Source organism: Amphiura filiformis, chromosome 19 (assembly GCF_039555335.1).
Source record: "Amphiura filiformis chromosome 19, Afil_fr2py, whole genome shotgun sequence".
In the NCBI taxonomy this organism is placed as follows: Eukaryota; Metazoa; Echinodermata; class Ophiuroidea; order Amphilepidida; family Amphiuridae; genus Amphiura; species Amphiura filiformis.
This window is the reverse complement of record NC_092646.1, coordinates 29100216-29118344: the sequence shown is the minus strand read 5'-3', so window position 1 is coordinate 29118344 and position 18129 is coordinate 29100216. Positions and strand designations below refer to the sequence as shown.

Below are 18129 nucleotides of genomic sequence, written 5' to 3'. Positions count from 1 at the left end.
TATTCAAACATTGTATTCATCTATTGCTATGGTAGTTAATCCGATTATTACGTCTCTTCTACGGCGAATAAACATGATAAACCCTTTTGAATTGACCCAGTTATTACCCAATAGGGGGTGCACCGCTCAGTCCGACACGCCGCTAGTCCGACACGCCGCTAGTCCGACACGCCGCTAGTCCGAATCTGAAAAACACTTTTTTAGTCCGACACTCCGCTAGTCCGAATTTAAAATACACTCTGCCAGTCCGACACGCCGCTAGTCCGAATGTGAAATGCAATGCGCTAGTCCGACACACCGCTGTCCGAATCTAAAAACACTTTTCAGTCCGACACTCCGCTAGTCCGAATATGAAAAGCACTGCGCTAGTCCGAATATGAAAAGCACTGCGCTGGTCCGAATCTGAAAAGCACTGCCCTGGTCCGAATATGAAAAACACTGCGCTGGTCCGAATTTCGGACTGGCGCAGTGTTCTCAGATTCGGACTAGCGCAGTGGTTTTCAGATTCGGACCAGCGCAGTGGCTGTCAATTTCGGACTAGCGCAGTGCTTTTCAGTTTCGGACTAGCGCTATGGTTTTCAGTTTCGGACTAGAGCTGTGTTTTTCAGATTCGGACTAGCGCAGTGTCGGACTGAAGGAGTATTTTCCAGATTCGGACTAGCGCAGTGTATTTCAGATTCGGACTAGCGGCGTGTCGGACTGAAAAGGTGCTTTTCAGATTCGGACTAGCGGCGTGTTTTTTAAAATTATGTAAACCACGCCGCTAGTCCGAATTTTTGTCGGACTAGCGGCGTGGTTTTCATAATTAAATTTCGGACTAGCGGCGTGTCGGACTGTTGCAGTGGTTTTCATTTTCGGACTAGCGCATGCTTTTTTTTCGGACTAGCGCCGTGCTTTTCATTTTCGGACTGACGCACCTCTAAGAATAGGGAATTTGTGTTGTCGGACTAGCGGCGTGTCGGACTAGCGGCGTGTCGGACTAGCGGCGTGTCGGACTAACACCATGTACCCGACTAATGACTAATAGCCGCCCGGGGAATGCAAAGCCAGGATGAAGTGAAGTGTGGAACCAGGATGAAGTGAAGTGGGGAATGCAAAGCCAGGATGAAGTGAAGTGTCCAGTATTCCTCGTTCTTCGAGATCCTTTCCCAGGTCGTCCCGGCGGAGGAGTTTAGTCGCATCTTCCAGTCCCTTTTCTTCTACAGGCCGTGCCATGGGTAGCAACGGTGAAAGCACCAAAATGAGAATAACAAAACAGGTCTTGTCCGGTGCGGCCATGATCTGTTAAAACAAAACAAAACCAGTTTATAGGGTCGCACCATTACATATCCAAAAACACTGCTCCACCTCGGACAAAAAAAGAAAAAATTGATGTCATAAGTGAAATTGTCACAGTTAGTGAAGGAAAATTAATATTTAACTATTATTTTTTACCTTTTATATTGCACATTTTTCTCGCGCATTAGTTCGTGAAAAGTAATTATGTGAGCAAAAACACTTGATTCACTCTACTTCACAGATTTTCACCCAATTCGTTTATTTATAGGTAAAGAGGACTGAAAATAACCAAGTTCATGAAGTCATAAAAGAAATCTGGAACCACTTATTCCCATTTTACATATCAACATGTGTTAGCAATACGTATCCAACATTTCAACGAAATCCGTTGATAGTATGCTTTCCAAAATGAAGTGAATTAACAAAAAAGGTACGGTGCTTGAATGTAGTAAAAAACTAGAGGGCCTTATATTTGTACACAAATATGGCTATACCCGCATGTTATCGGTGTACACAAACTTACTTCCTTATTTGCTCAGGACTTAAAATAAAGAAATTGTAAAAAGTCGGCCAACTGGGCAGAAAATGTGTAAAAAGTGAAAGTCCAATTTATAAGCTTTATTCAAATGTAGGTTGCACTCTCATACCACTTAAAATAAAGAAATTAAAAAAAGTCGCCAAATTGGGTGAAAAAAAGTGCAGGCCTAAAATAGTGAAACTGGTGCCCATATTGCTACATATATATGGGGCTCATATATATACATATCTTAATACTAATTATAGAGAGTTTGTCCGTCTGTCCGCGCGCTATCGCGTGCTCGCGGAGCTGCCGCGTGCTCGCAGAGCGAGTACGCGGAGTATCAACGGGCATGTGCGCGGAGTACCGACGGGCGCAGTGCGGGTATCGGAAAGATGATAAAAGTGGTTTTCAAGTAAAGTGTTTGGATGCGAGCCGTTAAACCAATAGGCCTATAAAGTAAACGCCGTGCCATGTTCAAAGACTTTTGTCTGACACGGCGTTTACTTTATAAGCCTATTGGTCTAACGGCTCGCATCCAAACCTTTACTTGGAAAACCACTTTTATCACCTACTATGTGTGCCGACGTAGCAACTTTGCCTTCTAACTTTAAGGGTATCGGAAAGCATTACAGTGTGCATGTGACTAATTTACAGGTGCATCTCATCGGACCAGAACCAGGTAAGGCCTATAGCCCATTATATTGATCACTAAGAGACGCAGGCCTATATCATAGTAGTTTAAAAGGTCAGGGCAGGTATATGGGTAACGGGTGTTTGGTAATTAGGGATAGGCCTATTATGAGAACCACCCAACCCGAGAACCGCGAAATCTAGTCTTTAATAATAATACGCTATTCTCTGCAGATCTGTCTGTAGGTTTGTCGATTTGTCTGATGCCGTAGTAGGTTGTACGGGGCTCAAACTCAGTGGGTGGATATAGTTCTGTCCTGGCAAGAAGTTTATGTTCGTTAAGTCATCCGACCCCGAGGCCCCTCCTAGGGGAGTCGTCTCTCTTACTCTCCATAGGTTGCTGTTGTCAGTCTCTCTTATTCACTAGTGAATCAATTTGATAGACTGAAATTCACAATATGCAATTTGATTAGGGGAAAGCTATTCCAGAGGGAGTAGGTAAATTATATGGAACAGCCATTTCAGAGGGAGTATGTAAATTAAATATTTTGTGGCCATTTCAGAAGAAATATGTAAATTAAATAGAACCACCAATGGGTATGTAATTTAACTGGAACAGCCTTAACGTTTACGTCATCTATTTGTTAACGTTTATGTCATTTAAATTTATATTATAGCCTAATTACGCTATGATTCTCTGTGTATCTGTGGTTTAAGTCCTACTTGTATGGGATGGGTGCTAGTAACAATATAATTCGCGAGAAAAAATCGCACTTTTAGTGCTAAAATGGGGGTAAATGCAAATAATTGCAAATGTTTGTAAATTTTGTCTCTGTATTTCGAGCCGGGGACGCATCTACCCTCCCCTTTCCCACAGTATGATGCATTGATGGTAATTGATGCTAATTAATGGTGCGGTGGGTGTTGACAGTTTTGCATAAGAATACATCCATGCCACCCACAACATCCTTTGCAGAATAGATATCACTGCTCTTCTTTATGTTTGGAAACTCGTGTCAAAAAACCCTTTCTCAAAATTGAGTATACTATTGTTGTGTATCAGCAGATAATAAATGGGAACATCGTTGATGTATTTATTATCGTTTAGATATAATATAAATAGAGGTCCAACAATTTAGCCAATTTTTGTTGGACGCCCCAACTTATATTTAAAAACCATAACTTTAAAATTTTAATAACACATTTCCTTTACAACTTTTCCAAATGTTGGCGTAATATCATCTTAAGGACAACTTGTTGCTGTTTCTTGTTTTCATTTAAAATGTCAATCCACTTGTTGTAAGTACACGGACACACTCCTGCTTCAGTAAAGAAATTGATTTGAATTATTTGGAAGGGTAAATGTAAATTCATTTAATTGACTTGTCATTATTTTTGATTACCTACAGCCTTATAATAGTACACACCAGGTTCACTAATGTCATTAAGTTTTTTTTTTATGTTTAAACAATGTTCATCAGAATGCAAAAACGAATACCAACTCTGCAAAATTGCATAAAATGCACACAGGTGCCTACAATTTAATGAAATTGCAATGTATAATGATTGGATTTACATAGAACGGTAGGTTTTCATTTAAGATAAATGAACCTCGCTGAAAGTACACAGCTATCAAGTTAAACGGTATTATATTTAAAATAAAAATTCCTTTAAAAAAGGAATGGGGCGCCCAATGTGAGCTGGACGGGATATGGTGAATTCCATGGTGATTAGATTTGGTATTATAATGATTTTTTTAGGGAAGAGTAGAAGATGATCAAATACGAGAGAAATGCTTCATGGAATGAAGCTTTCGTGTCAATTTGCGATTATATGGGGTGGGAGTTCTGTTTTGGGGGCCTATTGTAGTGAGGATATTGCTTTGGATATTGAATATTGTTGAATTTCGTTATGCAGGGCCTAGGGTATATGATGGATAGTATAGAAGACACAAATAAGTAAGCTTCCCCCCTAGTCATTTATACACTCATTCTTGTCACACGACGAATTTCGACAAAGTCATGTAAACGTAATTTCGTTTTTCACCCGACCTCCGTCCAGAAACAATCCTGAAATGTTGAAAACCTGGGGTCGGTGCACTCATGCCAATTTATCCTAATACTCTGTGTCTTTTGTAGCCAACCCTGTGGCTAAGAGAGGCTAGGAAATACTTAAACTAATACAAAAAAATCATACCCTCCTTTCATAATTCATATCAAACAATTCCAAGAAATTGACAGGCCTGTTAAATCAAGGGTAAGATCGATCGTTATTCTTCATGAAACGAGCACAGCCCATTTTTATGATATTAATTCTGCTAAAAATTAATTAATAAATAACAAAATTACGTCATAATTATGACTTTAAGTCGGCCATAGAACTCTATTTTAAACGGACAAAATAGCCATTGGGGTTTCTTTCACTTTACCTTGCTAGGAACCCTTCCCAGCAGTTAGGCATATTACAATAAATATTATTTCATTCAGCATTTTGGGTAAACACTAACAAAATGACGTAGGCCTAAATCGTACATTATTGCTTTAAACTGCCCGACACCGACCCGAGTGAACAACGGTGAACCACGAGTCAAAAGTCGCCTAATTGGGCTACCATATCGCGGGGTTGGCAACTCTGGTTAAAAAATACACTTTTGACCTTCAACACAGTCATATCTTCCGAATTTATTCCTTTCTCTGCTGACCAGAATTCGGGCCAGAATTGAACTTCGTTAATTAATGTTTTTTTATCAGAGATAGTCACTACAAAGATACTGAGCTGTGTTCTAATATCTTTGGTCACAATCAGTTAGCAGTCAAGCACATAAACCAATTAGTGATTTCATGATTGGTCATTCTTAGTCAGTGGGAGTGGTCTAGTTCGTAGACACATTTCTGATTGGACAATCGCATGATTTTGAGTGCCGTCTATCAGGCCGTAGACGACCCCACGTCATCATGCTTCTTGATAATGCGTAACACGCGTGTAGAGATGCGCGTATGTATCGCGCTGGATGCGTAGACTAGTGCGGAATACGCGAACACGCTAGCAGTACGCGCAACAGAATACGTGAAGTTGTAAACAAGTTTCGTTCATTTTATAATGAGGGAGTTTTATTACGGTAACTTAGTTTTATTTAAAAAATTGTTTACAGTTATTAAAATAATATTTAACTGACTAAGTTAATTGCGCCGGCATCCACTACTCAAAATATTGGACCTGCCTGTCGTCTATCACACGGTAGAGGATAGGCAAAATAAAAATTCCTATCGTTTATTCTCTAAGTGGTTGTTTTGTTTGGTTTAAGGATTAGCTGTGCAAAGGTCTCTATGGACCACAATGGCCTCATTCCAGTGGCATGTTATCAATAACCTCAATTAAACAATCATAGTGCAAAATATGACCTTAAGTTGCAAAGTATGAGTTTTTGTACTCACATTTTCAAAGGTCATTCAATGAATGCACAAATGTATTGGGGTTAAAGAACTGTGCCCTGATAGATGAGCATGTTGTAGATTCTTCACACTGTAAACAACTAGTTCATGTGCAAACATGTTCAAAACATACATAATTAGAATGGTCAAATGTCACCGTCTATCGGGTTCTAAGAGAAGGTAAACTAGTTTAAACCATACCTGACCATACAAAGGTCACGGTTTATTTGGTGTTTTATAAGTCCATTAATTTTGTATTTTAAACCATTTTATCCCGTGCATATCAGAAAACAATAATAAAATAAAATCCAAGCATATTGTGGTTTTATTTCTGAGCTGGGCATAATTTTAGCAAAACAATTGCGGAGTAAATCTAGCAAGAGTGAAATTAGAAGCTTTTCACAAGGTCATGCCTATATGGTGCACCCTCCGTAGAGGGCGCCCCAAAAATGGTAATCATGAAAATGAAAAACGCATACCAACTCTGTATTAAATGTCCCTACAATCTCTTGTAGCGTAAAATTCTTAAAATGTGATAAGACTTGATCCAAAGGTGCGTAAGTTGTCGACAAATTGCATAAATAATAATAATAATTATTATTATTATATATTGTTAAAAAGCACCAACATCTGTAAATAAATTGCTATATATTATCTGCAATTTTCCTCCTTTTGCACGTGTTTTTTTTTTTTTTGGCAGTCAATATAAACCTACTTTTTGCCTAAAACAGCTAATTTTACATACCGTCAAACTCAGTCAAACTCAGACCTCTTGTGGCCCAAAAACAGCTGATTTCATGTGCATATAGCAAATAAATACACCAGGTTTTTTTTTACTATTTATCATGATTAAGCAGTGCTTTTGTTCACTGATCTGGACTCCTCTCTATTCATGCTATTAATATCTTGCAAATAAATAAATTATATGGTCATAGGGTTTTCTTGAGTATCTTGAGGAAAGCCGCGCTTTTAACATTTTTCACACTAAGTATTGTAAATTTTGGTCATAAAAGGGTCTACAAGACAGAGGAGTCAGAGGGATCTTCAAGCTGCCCTGATTATCAGGTCTGCAATGCCGTTAGGGATGAAATCAAAACTCGACCAGCGGTATAGAAAAATAAAACCGCGCGGTCAACCGCGGTCGAGTTTTGCTTTCATCCCTTACAGTCTGCGCTCTTGCTTTTTGACTGTTATCCCCAGTGGCATATCAGGGATGGGCAGCGATGAAAATGTTCCTGGTGATCACTCTTTGGCACAGTTTACTAGGACAATTGTGCCCGTTGCGCATTTTCTCGTCCCGAGGCTTCCCCCACGAGTGACCATATTATTATTAGTGGAAAAGGGCGTTGCCAGAGGCGTTGTGAGGCAATATTTACTTGATTTTTAACCGCAAAATGAATGTTTGACTGCTACCACACAACGTATACCCTTTATACATATAGGATTTTCTGATTCGATCAGTTTTACTTTGTAGAGGAACTTCTTTAATGTCCTGGTCATTTGTTGGTCTGAAACTAGTATAGAAATGTTTTAAGCACGGATTTTTAATTCAGTGTCACTGCACGGGTTTTTATTCTCACTGCACGAACGTGCCAGGAGGCCCCTGATCGTTGTTGTTGTTTGAAGAGGGTTGGTGCTTTCAGCTGCTATGGCTATGTGCACCACCTGCTGTACAATTCTCTTGTGAACAATACCTTTGTTCCCATTCAATACCATGAATAATTTCTATGCTTCACTGCACGTTGACTATACTATGTTGGACATGTTTCCAAACGGATGCTTTTTGCTCTAATTTCTCTCGGAAACTTGTGCGTTAATTTCTTCTCAAAAACCAAACGGTGTCTTCTCAGAGCCACACCAGCCCGAATCAGCAGAAGAAGTGGCTAGACCGTGGAGAAAAACTACTATGCCGAAATCTTCGCTTCCAAGCCTGTTCCCCATTGCCCAAGTTAGCGTGACCCATCCGACACCACGTGGATGTTTGGGTTGGGTTGCCCGCGAGCAATCACTATGCCAGCTCTGCGGGCGCGCCTTGTCGGACGAGGCCCCTAATCGACAGCTAAAGCCTCCTTTATAGACTTCAGACAAACACACATCCCAGCTAACACACTACGTATTCACGACATTCGCGGACGTAACACTTAGGTTTTCATCAACGTTGTAAATACGTAAATCTGTGAACTCGTATTCGTGTTGTGACTACGTTATTTTCGACGTTGACTTTTGGACGTTAATATAACGTCATTATGACGTTGTAATGACGTTGATGCAATGTGTTTGACCAGACCTGGTGACAACGTTTGAATAATACGTTCAGAAAACGTTACAAAAATACGTATCTGAAACGACATGGAATAGTTTGGATGTTGACACCATGGAATGTAAATTCTTCCATTACAAGGAGATGGTTGTCCAGCCAAAATTTCTCTATCGTGTCGTCTGACGATATTGCCTTTAGGCGTGAAACTCAGAGTAAAGAATTCTATTCCTGAAGTTCTTAACTTGAATTTTCAAAAGCTCGCCCTTTTTGGGATTGAGCATCATTGTTGCCGGATGTTAATATAATATCATAATCAAGTTGTCTCGACGTATAAAGCACGTGGTTAAAACGTGGTTAAAAAGTCATGAACTGACCCCGATACAACGTCATCTACGGACGTCGTTAGTACGCAAATTTATGACGTTGTTTCGACGTATAAAGCACGTAATTACACCGCCGTATAAATGTCACGGTCTGGCCCCGATACAACGTAATCTACGGACGTCAAAATTACGTTAATTTGTGAACTCGTATTCGCGTTGTGATAACGTTATTATCGGACGTAGCTGTAACGTCGTAGTGACGTTGTTTCGACGTTCACAACTTGACGTCGAAACAACGTCAAAATGACGTTACAATAACGTCCGTGAATAACGTTGTCATTACACGAATACGAGTTCCCAGATTTACGTACTTACAACGTCCATATGTTACGTTTATTCCACTTTATATAACTTTTAGACGACGTTTTAACAACGTAAAATTGTTAGCTGGGATTTGGGATACATGAGAACAATGGTACCACTTTCTGAACACATGCCTCTATTGTGCTCACTTATTCATACTAGCATGTTGTGTCAAGCGTTAATAATACTGCCAGATCAGTGACCAATTTATTGGCGGAACCCCTTTATTCGAAAAAATGGTACCACTTTTATGAATAGCCGGTCGGAAAATTAAATCGGCATCAAATTTAGGAACAAAGCATTACGTAATCCTTTCTATATTTAAACCACATTGAGTGTAACCTGCTTGAAGTGCAGGGCGATATATACAAAATAATCCAATTATCACTTCAACGGCGAATTGATCAACTTACCTGGGCAGCACTAGGATCACTATGACGTCACACAAATATCTAATGCAGAAAAGTTGTGAATAAATCTGGAACAAAGAATACGTGTAAAATACATCAATTATTTCAATCCAGCAATCGATTTAAAATTGGGCTTTTCCAGTTTAAATCCATTATACACCCCCTGTGGAAGACATGACCTTAGTCTCCCACATAGGCCTAGCTAGAGAGAAGGCTATTATGTGGTCATCCATTTAGGTAATCCCATTTGAAATTCAGTATTTTCGGAACCGGGGCACAACTCAAATGTACCGACGGAAATAACGCTAATAATAATATACTATTAAGCGTCTTACGTCATAAGACCCCAAAGCACTGAAACTTATTAATTTTTCACGAAAGGTCCATTTATAGACACACCAATAATTCCATTTGACATGTTTGAAATCCACACTCCTTCTGTGGAAGATTTAGCTAAAGTCTTCCACAAAGGGAGTATAATTTTCAATAGAAGGAACTATAGGGTAACTTTAACTCAGTCCTCCACAGAGGGAGTGTGTGGAAATGAAGGTGTACACGTGTGGACATGGGGTGTTTGTGCATTTTCTCCGATATTTCAACTTAGTCGCTGAGGTCCGAAAAAGATAATGTGGCCCACGTATTTTCAGTTAAGAATACTTGGCACATTGTGAGATAGGGCCTAGGCTTTTACGACGGGATATTAATAAGAATTAGTAAGTTTTTACCGGGTTCGCCGTCGGACAAGTTTAGAACTGTCAAGCTTTCGTCAGGAGTAGCTCTGACTTCTTCAGGACAAAGAACCTAAGAATGAGACATGTAGGCCGCCCCTTGCCTACTGATGGCTCTGAAAAGAGCCGTTTACTGAAGACTGCCCCTGGTCAACAGAGAACAAGTAGATCTCGCCTACATATCATCAATTTGTAAGCGCTCTTTAGCAAAGTCATAGTTCATTGAATTTACAACCGTATGATAAAACAGGCGAAAATAGTTTTTGCACAAAATTTGCAATTTAAAGAGAATTGGCCATTGCTCATTCTAGTGACGCTAGTATATGGACAATATAAGTGTGCTTTTTCATTATTTTAAGGAACATTTGAGGTTTTGACTTTTGTTTAGGCCTACTTCTTCTGCAAAATAAATTCAGTTTTTATCTAGCCCTTGTCATGTATTATACAGTAAGCCAAAAAATTAAGGTACCAGTTAGGTTTACCCCCTGTATATCCTAAACGAAGACAGATATATCTTAATTGGAACCAGCAGCTAATAGCTGCACCTTTTAGCTCGAATTTAAGACCTCGTTCGTTGAAATAAAGACACAAAGATACAAAACCTCAAGGTAAATGCCAATTTAAAAGTTGCAGTTTCTTCCATTGCATGCGCTATTGATTTGTACACAAAGTGTTCGCGAACAAGGGAACTAGCGCCGTGCTTCCATTGATTAGCACGTTAAAACCAGCGTCATGCTTTCATTGATTAGAACACAAAAGTGCATTTTTTGATTTCGTCTCTTCAGTAGGTTTTAGATCACCGTTTCTTTAATTCTAAACATATTTGTCTTTATTTAGGATATACAGGGGTGAACACAACTGGTACCTTAATTTTTGGCTTACTGTATATCGACAAAATGTTGATGATCGCATATAAATAAATACGTAAATATTCATTGATTTCTTTTTTTAAATTTAATTAAATGTGTAGTGTTGGAAATATCAGTTTCCAAATGCATGAACCGTATAATTAAAGCAGGGGCTCGGATCAAGTTTTAAGAGGGTAAAAAGCTACAGTGGAAAGCATTGTTTTAACTGTGGTGGCTCTCGTACGTTTTGTAATGTTTTTGGTTTTTTGACAATCAATAAACATGTGTTTTTATACCCACTACGTAAAACTGAAAATACATTTTACGATTAAAAGTGTTTTAAGATTACGCGCTAATAAACCTCGTCACGTTAATTATTTAAACTTTAGTGCAACCGCGGTAATAAGTGATAAAAGGACATCTCCATAAAACTTACCGTGAATCTACTTAACCATATATTACTTATTTCCCAGTATCAAGGGCCTATAAGAGAAGAAAGATATCCTGGACAAAATGTGTTGCGACACTTGCTCAGCAACGCGTACCGGAGGACAGGGAGTCGATTTTAATGTATGGTACTCAATGACCAAAGTGTCCCAAGACTTTTTTCCAGGATTGTTTGTAACTTAGTCCGACTAAATGTGCTTTTTCATTTAATGACATAAAATTTGAAAAAACATTTTAAGGAACATTTGAGGTTTTGACTTTTGTTTAGGCTTACTTCTTCTGCAAAATAAATTCAGTTTTTATCTAGTCCTTGTCATGTATTATATATCGACAAAAATGTTCAATAAACACTTACCTGAACAGAAAATAGATTGCAGCGATGGGCACGTACAGCTAGTTAAACTTGAATTGGAGACAATAGCTGAAGCTACTATTGCTGAGCCAAACACACAACTGTTGTAGATTTCGTTTATGTATTTGGTATTATATTCCAGCTATTCAGCAATTGTTATGCATTTCAGTTCTATACGTAAATTCCGACATTTGATTCTCATTGGCTCCAAAGCTTGACTAATCACTCCCAGTCGAACACTTTGTCCCCCTATTGGCCGATTTCACCAAACAGGCACTGAACATCTAAATTGTCTTGCTGGATAAATTAGCCTGATCACTCACAGTTGGAAACTACACCTGATTTCGCCATAATGCATTCTAGAAACGCTTGCTGTTAGAATAAGAAAAATTTTAATGCTAATTTATTGCACATTCTAGGGAAGCGTGGTTACCTTTTAAAATAACCGAGTGAGAGGGTTTTCAAGAAAATATTTTTCCTGCCAAAACAGAAGCATCCTCTGTATAAAAGAAAATATGAATATTAACTGCACATCATATATAACGATTCGTGATACCCAATTGTGGCACATTTGGTGTCGTTCATGAGGCAGGGAATTTTATTTCAATGATATACACGCCAAAATATTTTTTTAATTGAGCGAGAATGGCGATAGAAAAAACGTTGAAAATCCCATGTATAAATGACATTAGACCCAACAAATGATTACTGTTTCGTTTTTTATGGTAATCTAATCTTTTATTTCCTGAAATAAAATTATGGGTCTAATGTGGGTTAATTGTATAATTGATGAAAACATCGACGTGTATAAAAGAAGCTACAAGAAAAATGGTAGGCCACGCCACATTGATAATCTATGCTTTTAGTATACGGCGAGTTCGTAGCGCACGTGTGAATCAAAATCGATATTGTCCCGACTATTGTGCGTGTATAGCCTCATTTATAAAACACGTAGTTATCAACAATTGAGCGCTATTAATACACATTAATGTTTTTAAACAAATAAAATTCCAAAATATGTTACGTTTTCTGTCTTTGCTTGTCACTTGGTATGTTGAAGTAATGAAGTTGCGATTATATTTTTAAATTTTCATCATGACACCATCAAGCCTGATAGCCGAGCGGTCTAAGGCGCTGGTGTTATGTCAATATCGTATAGGAGTACATTATAGCGGCTGAGTGCAGCGTGGGTTCGAACCCCGCCGGCGCCTCTGACAAAATAAATTTCATTAAATTTTTTTAATTTCATATTATGTTAGGGAAATGTGGCTGGGAGAATGTAGGTATGGCGAAGAGTTGGCAGGAGATTGGCGCAGTACCAAGGGGGTGACACTAAATTCACGGTTGTTCTATTAGCAACGCAAAATCTATGAAAAATTCAGCTGGTTTACTAGCTAGAAAGTGAGGCCAGTTATCGATCTGTTATAGCTCGTTATGAATAATTCATGTTCGACCCCTTGGATCATGTTAATTGAGTTTGGCAAATAACAACGTTGTTAGTTTTGCGAATTTTGCCTGTTCAATGAGAGCATATCGCGCCCCCAATACATCTGGGCACAGAACAGGCGAAAACGATCCAGTTTAATGAATTATTATGTTTTGATGGATCCAAGTTGTGATAATATTGGATCCAAAACATAATAATGATAAAATTGATGCTTTACGCCCAATATTTATTGTCTCGCTATGAGTTTTAAAATATTGGACTCGACTACGTCTCGTCCAATATTTTAAAACTCATAGCTCGACCAATAAATATGGGCTCAACCGATCCAATTTTATATCAATGGCGGACGGGTATTCCCATCAGGCACCAGGGATATGTTTTTTCAAAGAAAGTCTACTAATTTGATATGAAATGACATTTTACTATAGCAAAGTCAAAATTAGGACTTGCTGTCAATAATATGAAGGAAATATGTGACAGAGGCAAGGTGGGAAATACAAGTAGTATTTAAGTTATAATAACCTTTGATACCCGACCTGACCTTCCATCATGGCGCCTTATTCGTCTTTATGTATTTCTATTATGCTCTCAAGTAAAATAAAATACCAATTTGCACTGAGCAGACAATGTTACTTGGCTCCCAGCATGAATTATTGATTTTATACGGAAGTAAAGAAATACACAGTGTATGTGCATGATGTGCAAGCATACTCCAAATATTTACGGTAAATCTGAATAGTGGTCACATGTGACATATCATGTGTTCGGGAAATCACGTGGCAACATTTTAAGATTTCAGGCTTGTTTACTAGTTAATTGCCATTTGTACTCTTTATTATTTATCTTTGTTAATTAACATATATTTTAAATGCTGATAAATCGTGGTTGGCTACCCATGATATCTGTTAAATTCAATGTTTTATGAATATAATTCTACCACGCAGAGGGGTCACGCAGCAGAATTTCACATCACCTGACTTAGCTACATTTCGAAGCTCTGCTCTTCAAATTCATGTAAATTTCAAAGTTTTATACATTTAATATATTTAATATGATACTAATTTTTGTTATAACCAACTGGTACACGAAATATACTAGCTTATTACCTATACAGAAAGGTGATTATCAGCCTTCACTCAGCAAATTGACATGCCCGGCATATGCAGCCATTCTCCGTCTGGATAACATGACTGTCGCCCTCAATACGTCTGGGCACAAATTTAAATAACAATACGCTATTTACATATCAATGCGGCCTCATGCTAATTAAAGCTGCCCCATCCAGGAGATCATCCTTGGCAGTACCATAGCTCTTTTAATTGTATCTGAAATCTTTACTTTGCATAATTCATGCATGTAATTAGAAAATCATCTGGCCACTGGTCTTGTCAAAAATATAGAAAAGAAAAACAAAAGTTGTTGCCAATTTTTTTTTTTTTTTCGCGCCATTTTGACAGGCCATATCTCAAGAACCGAATGTAATCTACAGGGCATAAGCTTTAACATATTATTTAAATAGAAAGAAAATCTAAATTTGCGCATTAGCCAATAGGGCCACGGTCACCTAAAGCCATCTTGCAATCTTGCAGATAATTCTGATGTATGAAATAAGACCTTCAAACTTTCAGATATGAAGAGTTCCAGATGCAGGCAGCCGTTTCTGTTTTTAAATATAGGCCTAAGTTGTATCAAGAGTCATTTCTTGTGGATTTTTGACTGAAAATTACGATTGTAACGTTTCAGAGTAACAAATTTTCGTATCAGATTCTTTTATGCTTGTTTATTATATTTTGTATTCAGGCCATTACTTTTTTGTATGTGTAATTGAATAAAAAATCAAAAACATTATTGTTTTGTTTTCTTTCCTTCATTTGTGCTTTGTTTTGCATCGAAAGGGCCAATATCAACACCTTGTTTGTAAGAAGTATTGTGTGGGGAAAGATGATTCTTGCATTTTATTTTTATTTTTATCTTAACAAACAAAAAGCAAATTTCTCAGTCATAGTCTTGAAACGGTCATGGGTATGCATGCACAAATATAAAAAACTGACATACATACCACCAACATGACCAACCACGCATGGGAATTGGGGAAGCAAATACTTTAAAACGAATTATTCCGAATTATATCAACGCAATAAAATTGCAATACTTTAGTACATGTATTTGAACAGCAATGAAGCCGGCCATAGGCGCGGCTAGGCGTATCATACCATACATTGCAGTTCAAATGCAACATCATCATGATCATAACATGCCGTGTGTACATTGTATACTCACGTACACGTTGAACACGGCACAGCACATACATCTCGTATGCAGAGAAATCAAATAGCTAGCCGGTCTTTTCAATCCCATCATTTCAACCTATTATTATGATGTAGACGCGATGATTGCGGCCTAGTCGAGCTAGGCCTGCATGCCAGTCGGCCTGCTGACTCGCCGCGTATTAAATGGCACAATAATACCTCAAATTTTGCACAAAACAATCCATGATGTCAAATTATCACATCCAAAGTGTCGCCATGAACGTCAGCTTCAACTTTTTTGCATTGATAATCAGATTTCATGTAATCATGAAATTAAACCTTGTTTGATGTGTATTCCCATTGCCATAGCACAACGGTTTTCCAACTTGTCTTCTACGATAAAGCTGCTGATGAGCGCTGAGGCTACAACCTATAATTAAAGACCGAATTAAAAAAAGACTAGTTTGCGTCTGACGTCATGACAAAGGCGCGCCATGATTGGTTGCTTACCTGCGCAGTATGGCATTTTTGGTCTGGTTGACAGGACGGCATACGCAAGCTAGTCTTTTCAATTCGGTCTTCAATTATACAACATTATGAGCTTGAAAATATTCTAATGCATAATTCATGAACTTGATAGACCCACGCCATTGGCTCCACGTGTTAGGTGTTTTTAGAATCCCTATATAGACCAGGTTAAAACTGAGCTAAGTATCACTTGGAGAACGAGAAATTCTCATATGGTTTATCTGGACCAGTTTTGCATGGGGAACTAGAATTTCTTGGGTAAAAAGCCCGTAACCTGAGAACTTTTCCGTGAGGGCGCTTTTTTTTCAAAATGGCCGCCAAAATCCATTATATGGTTAAATTAGTCACATTAGGGGCATATTTAACCAGATTTTGGATTTTTATAGATAGCAATAATTAATGTACTAATAAGTCAGGTTATTAATATGAAGGTAACAGGAGGTCACAGCTGAGGGCGCTTTTTTCAAAATGGCCGACAAACTCAATGAAAAACATATATATGGCTAAATTAGTCAATTTAGGGGCATATTTAACCAGATTTTGGATTTTTATTGTTAACAATAATATACTACTAGGTCAGGTTATTAATATGAAGGTAATATGAGGTCACAGCTGAGGACCCTTTTTTCAAAATGGCCGCCAAAATCAATGAAAAGCATATAATTATATTGTTAAATTAGTCACTTAAGTGGTATACTTCATCAGATTTTGGATGTTGTTATTGATAGCGGTAAAGCATTACATTGCACATTCTAGGGAAGCGTTGTTACCTTTTTGAAATTCCCGAGTGGGAGGGTTTTCAATGAAATATTTTTTGTGTTAAAACTGAAGCATAATATGTATAAGAATATATGAATATTAACTGCACATCATATATAACGATTCGTGATACCCAATCGTGCTAAAATTTATGTGGTTTAGGAGAGAAGTTTATTTCAATTTATATACGCCAAAATATCATTCTGAATTTAGTCAAAATTAACAATTCAATTGATCCCGACTAAAGATTACTGTTTCGTCTTTATGGGAATCTAATCTTATATCTGAAAGAAACTTTTGGGACCTACGTGGACTTTTCATATAAATTACAAAAATTCAGACCGTCTTACAAGAAAAATGGTAGGCTGACTGGTCGTCATACCTCGCAACTACAGCAGTACTCGCCATACGCCAGAGTTTCTAAAATGCTGCTGAAATAAGAAAATTTTTAATGCTAATTTATTGCAAATTCTAGGGAAGCGTGGTTACCTTTTTGAAATCGCCGAGTGGGAGGGTTTTCAATGAAATATTTTAACTGCACATCATATATAACGATTCGTGATACCCAATCGTGCATAAATTTACTAGGTTTAGGAGGCAGAGAATTTATTCAATTTTATATACTCCAAAATATTTTCTGAATTTAGTCAAAATTAACACTCAATTGCTGGTGAAAATTGTATGTAAATTTTACGTAGGTCCCGACTAAAGATTACTGTTTCGTCTTTTGGGAATCTAATCTTTAATATGTGAAACAAACTTTTGGGACCTATGTGGACTTTTCCTATCAATTGCAAAAAATCAGACAGACTTACAAGAAAAATGGTAGGCTGAGTGGGCTCCACACCTTGCAACCGACGCGATGTCCTGCAGAGCACGTGGCCGAAATCAAAATCGATTTATGTATTGTGTATATATCATAGGACCCTCGTATTAATTGTCTGTATGCGCTTGAGAATTCAACAATATTAATAATGGTAGCACTAAATACACATTAATGTTTTAAGCAGATAAAATTCCAAAATATGGTACGTTTTCTGTCTTTGATGCTTGTTTCTGTCTTTGCTTGGTTACGTGGTATGTTGAAGTAATGAAGTTGCGATTGTATGTTTAAATTTTCACGATGACACCAACAAGTTTTGTGGCCGAGGTCTAAGGAGCTGGTAATAATAATAATAATAATAATAATAGCTTTATTTATACACGGTAAAAACATGTTCAATACAGTATTGTTCTTCCACATGTCCGTGTGGATATTAAAAATATTACTAGCAAACTCAACTTAGTTTAAAATATAATACATTAGTGTACATAGACTAAAAACTAAAATTAGTACGATCTTTTACAAAAGACAAAATATATATAATAAATAAAATAGTAACCCTGCATTCTTCCTCATACAGTCACACTCTCACATGCACTCCTCTCTCACCCTCTCAACACACACCTCCATACATCTTTCACAATAAAACGTTATTATATGATTTATGTACAAGTTATATTTAAATTATTAAAACACATCATCAAGACCACTATTGCACAAAAACATACAAAAT

General features: G+C 37.7%; 2 long non-coding RNA genes across 2 annotated transcripts in view; both read right to left on the bottom strand.

The window, feature by feature from the left end:
- Positions 1-18129, bottom strand: part of LOC140141149 (uncharacterized) — a 483782-nt gene that overhangs the window by 60412 nt on the left and 405241 nt on the right. The gene's annotated exons all lie outside the window — the stretch shown is intronic.
- Positions 770-11734, bottom strand: LOC140140328 (uncharacterized). The gene is made up of 3 exons (XR_011857255.1): positions 11594-11734; positions 9219-9283; positions 770-1281 (listed from the first exon to the last, which is right to left on the bottom strand). It is a non-coding gene; the product is annotated as an uncharacterized lncRNA (long non-coding RNA).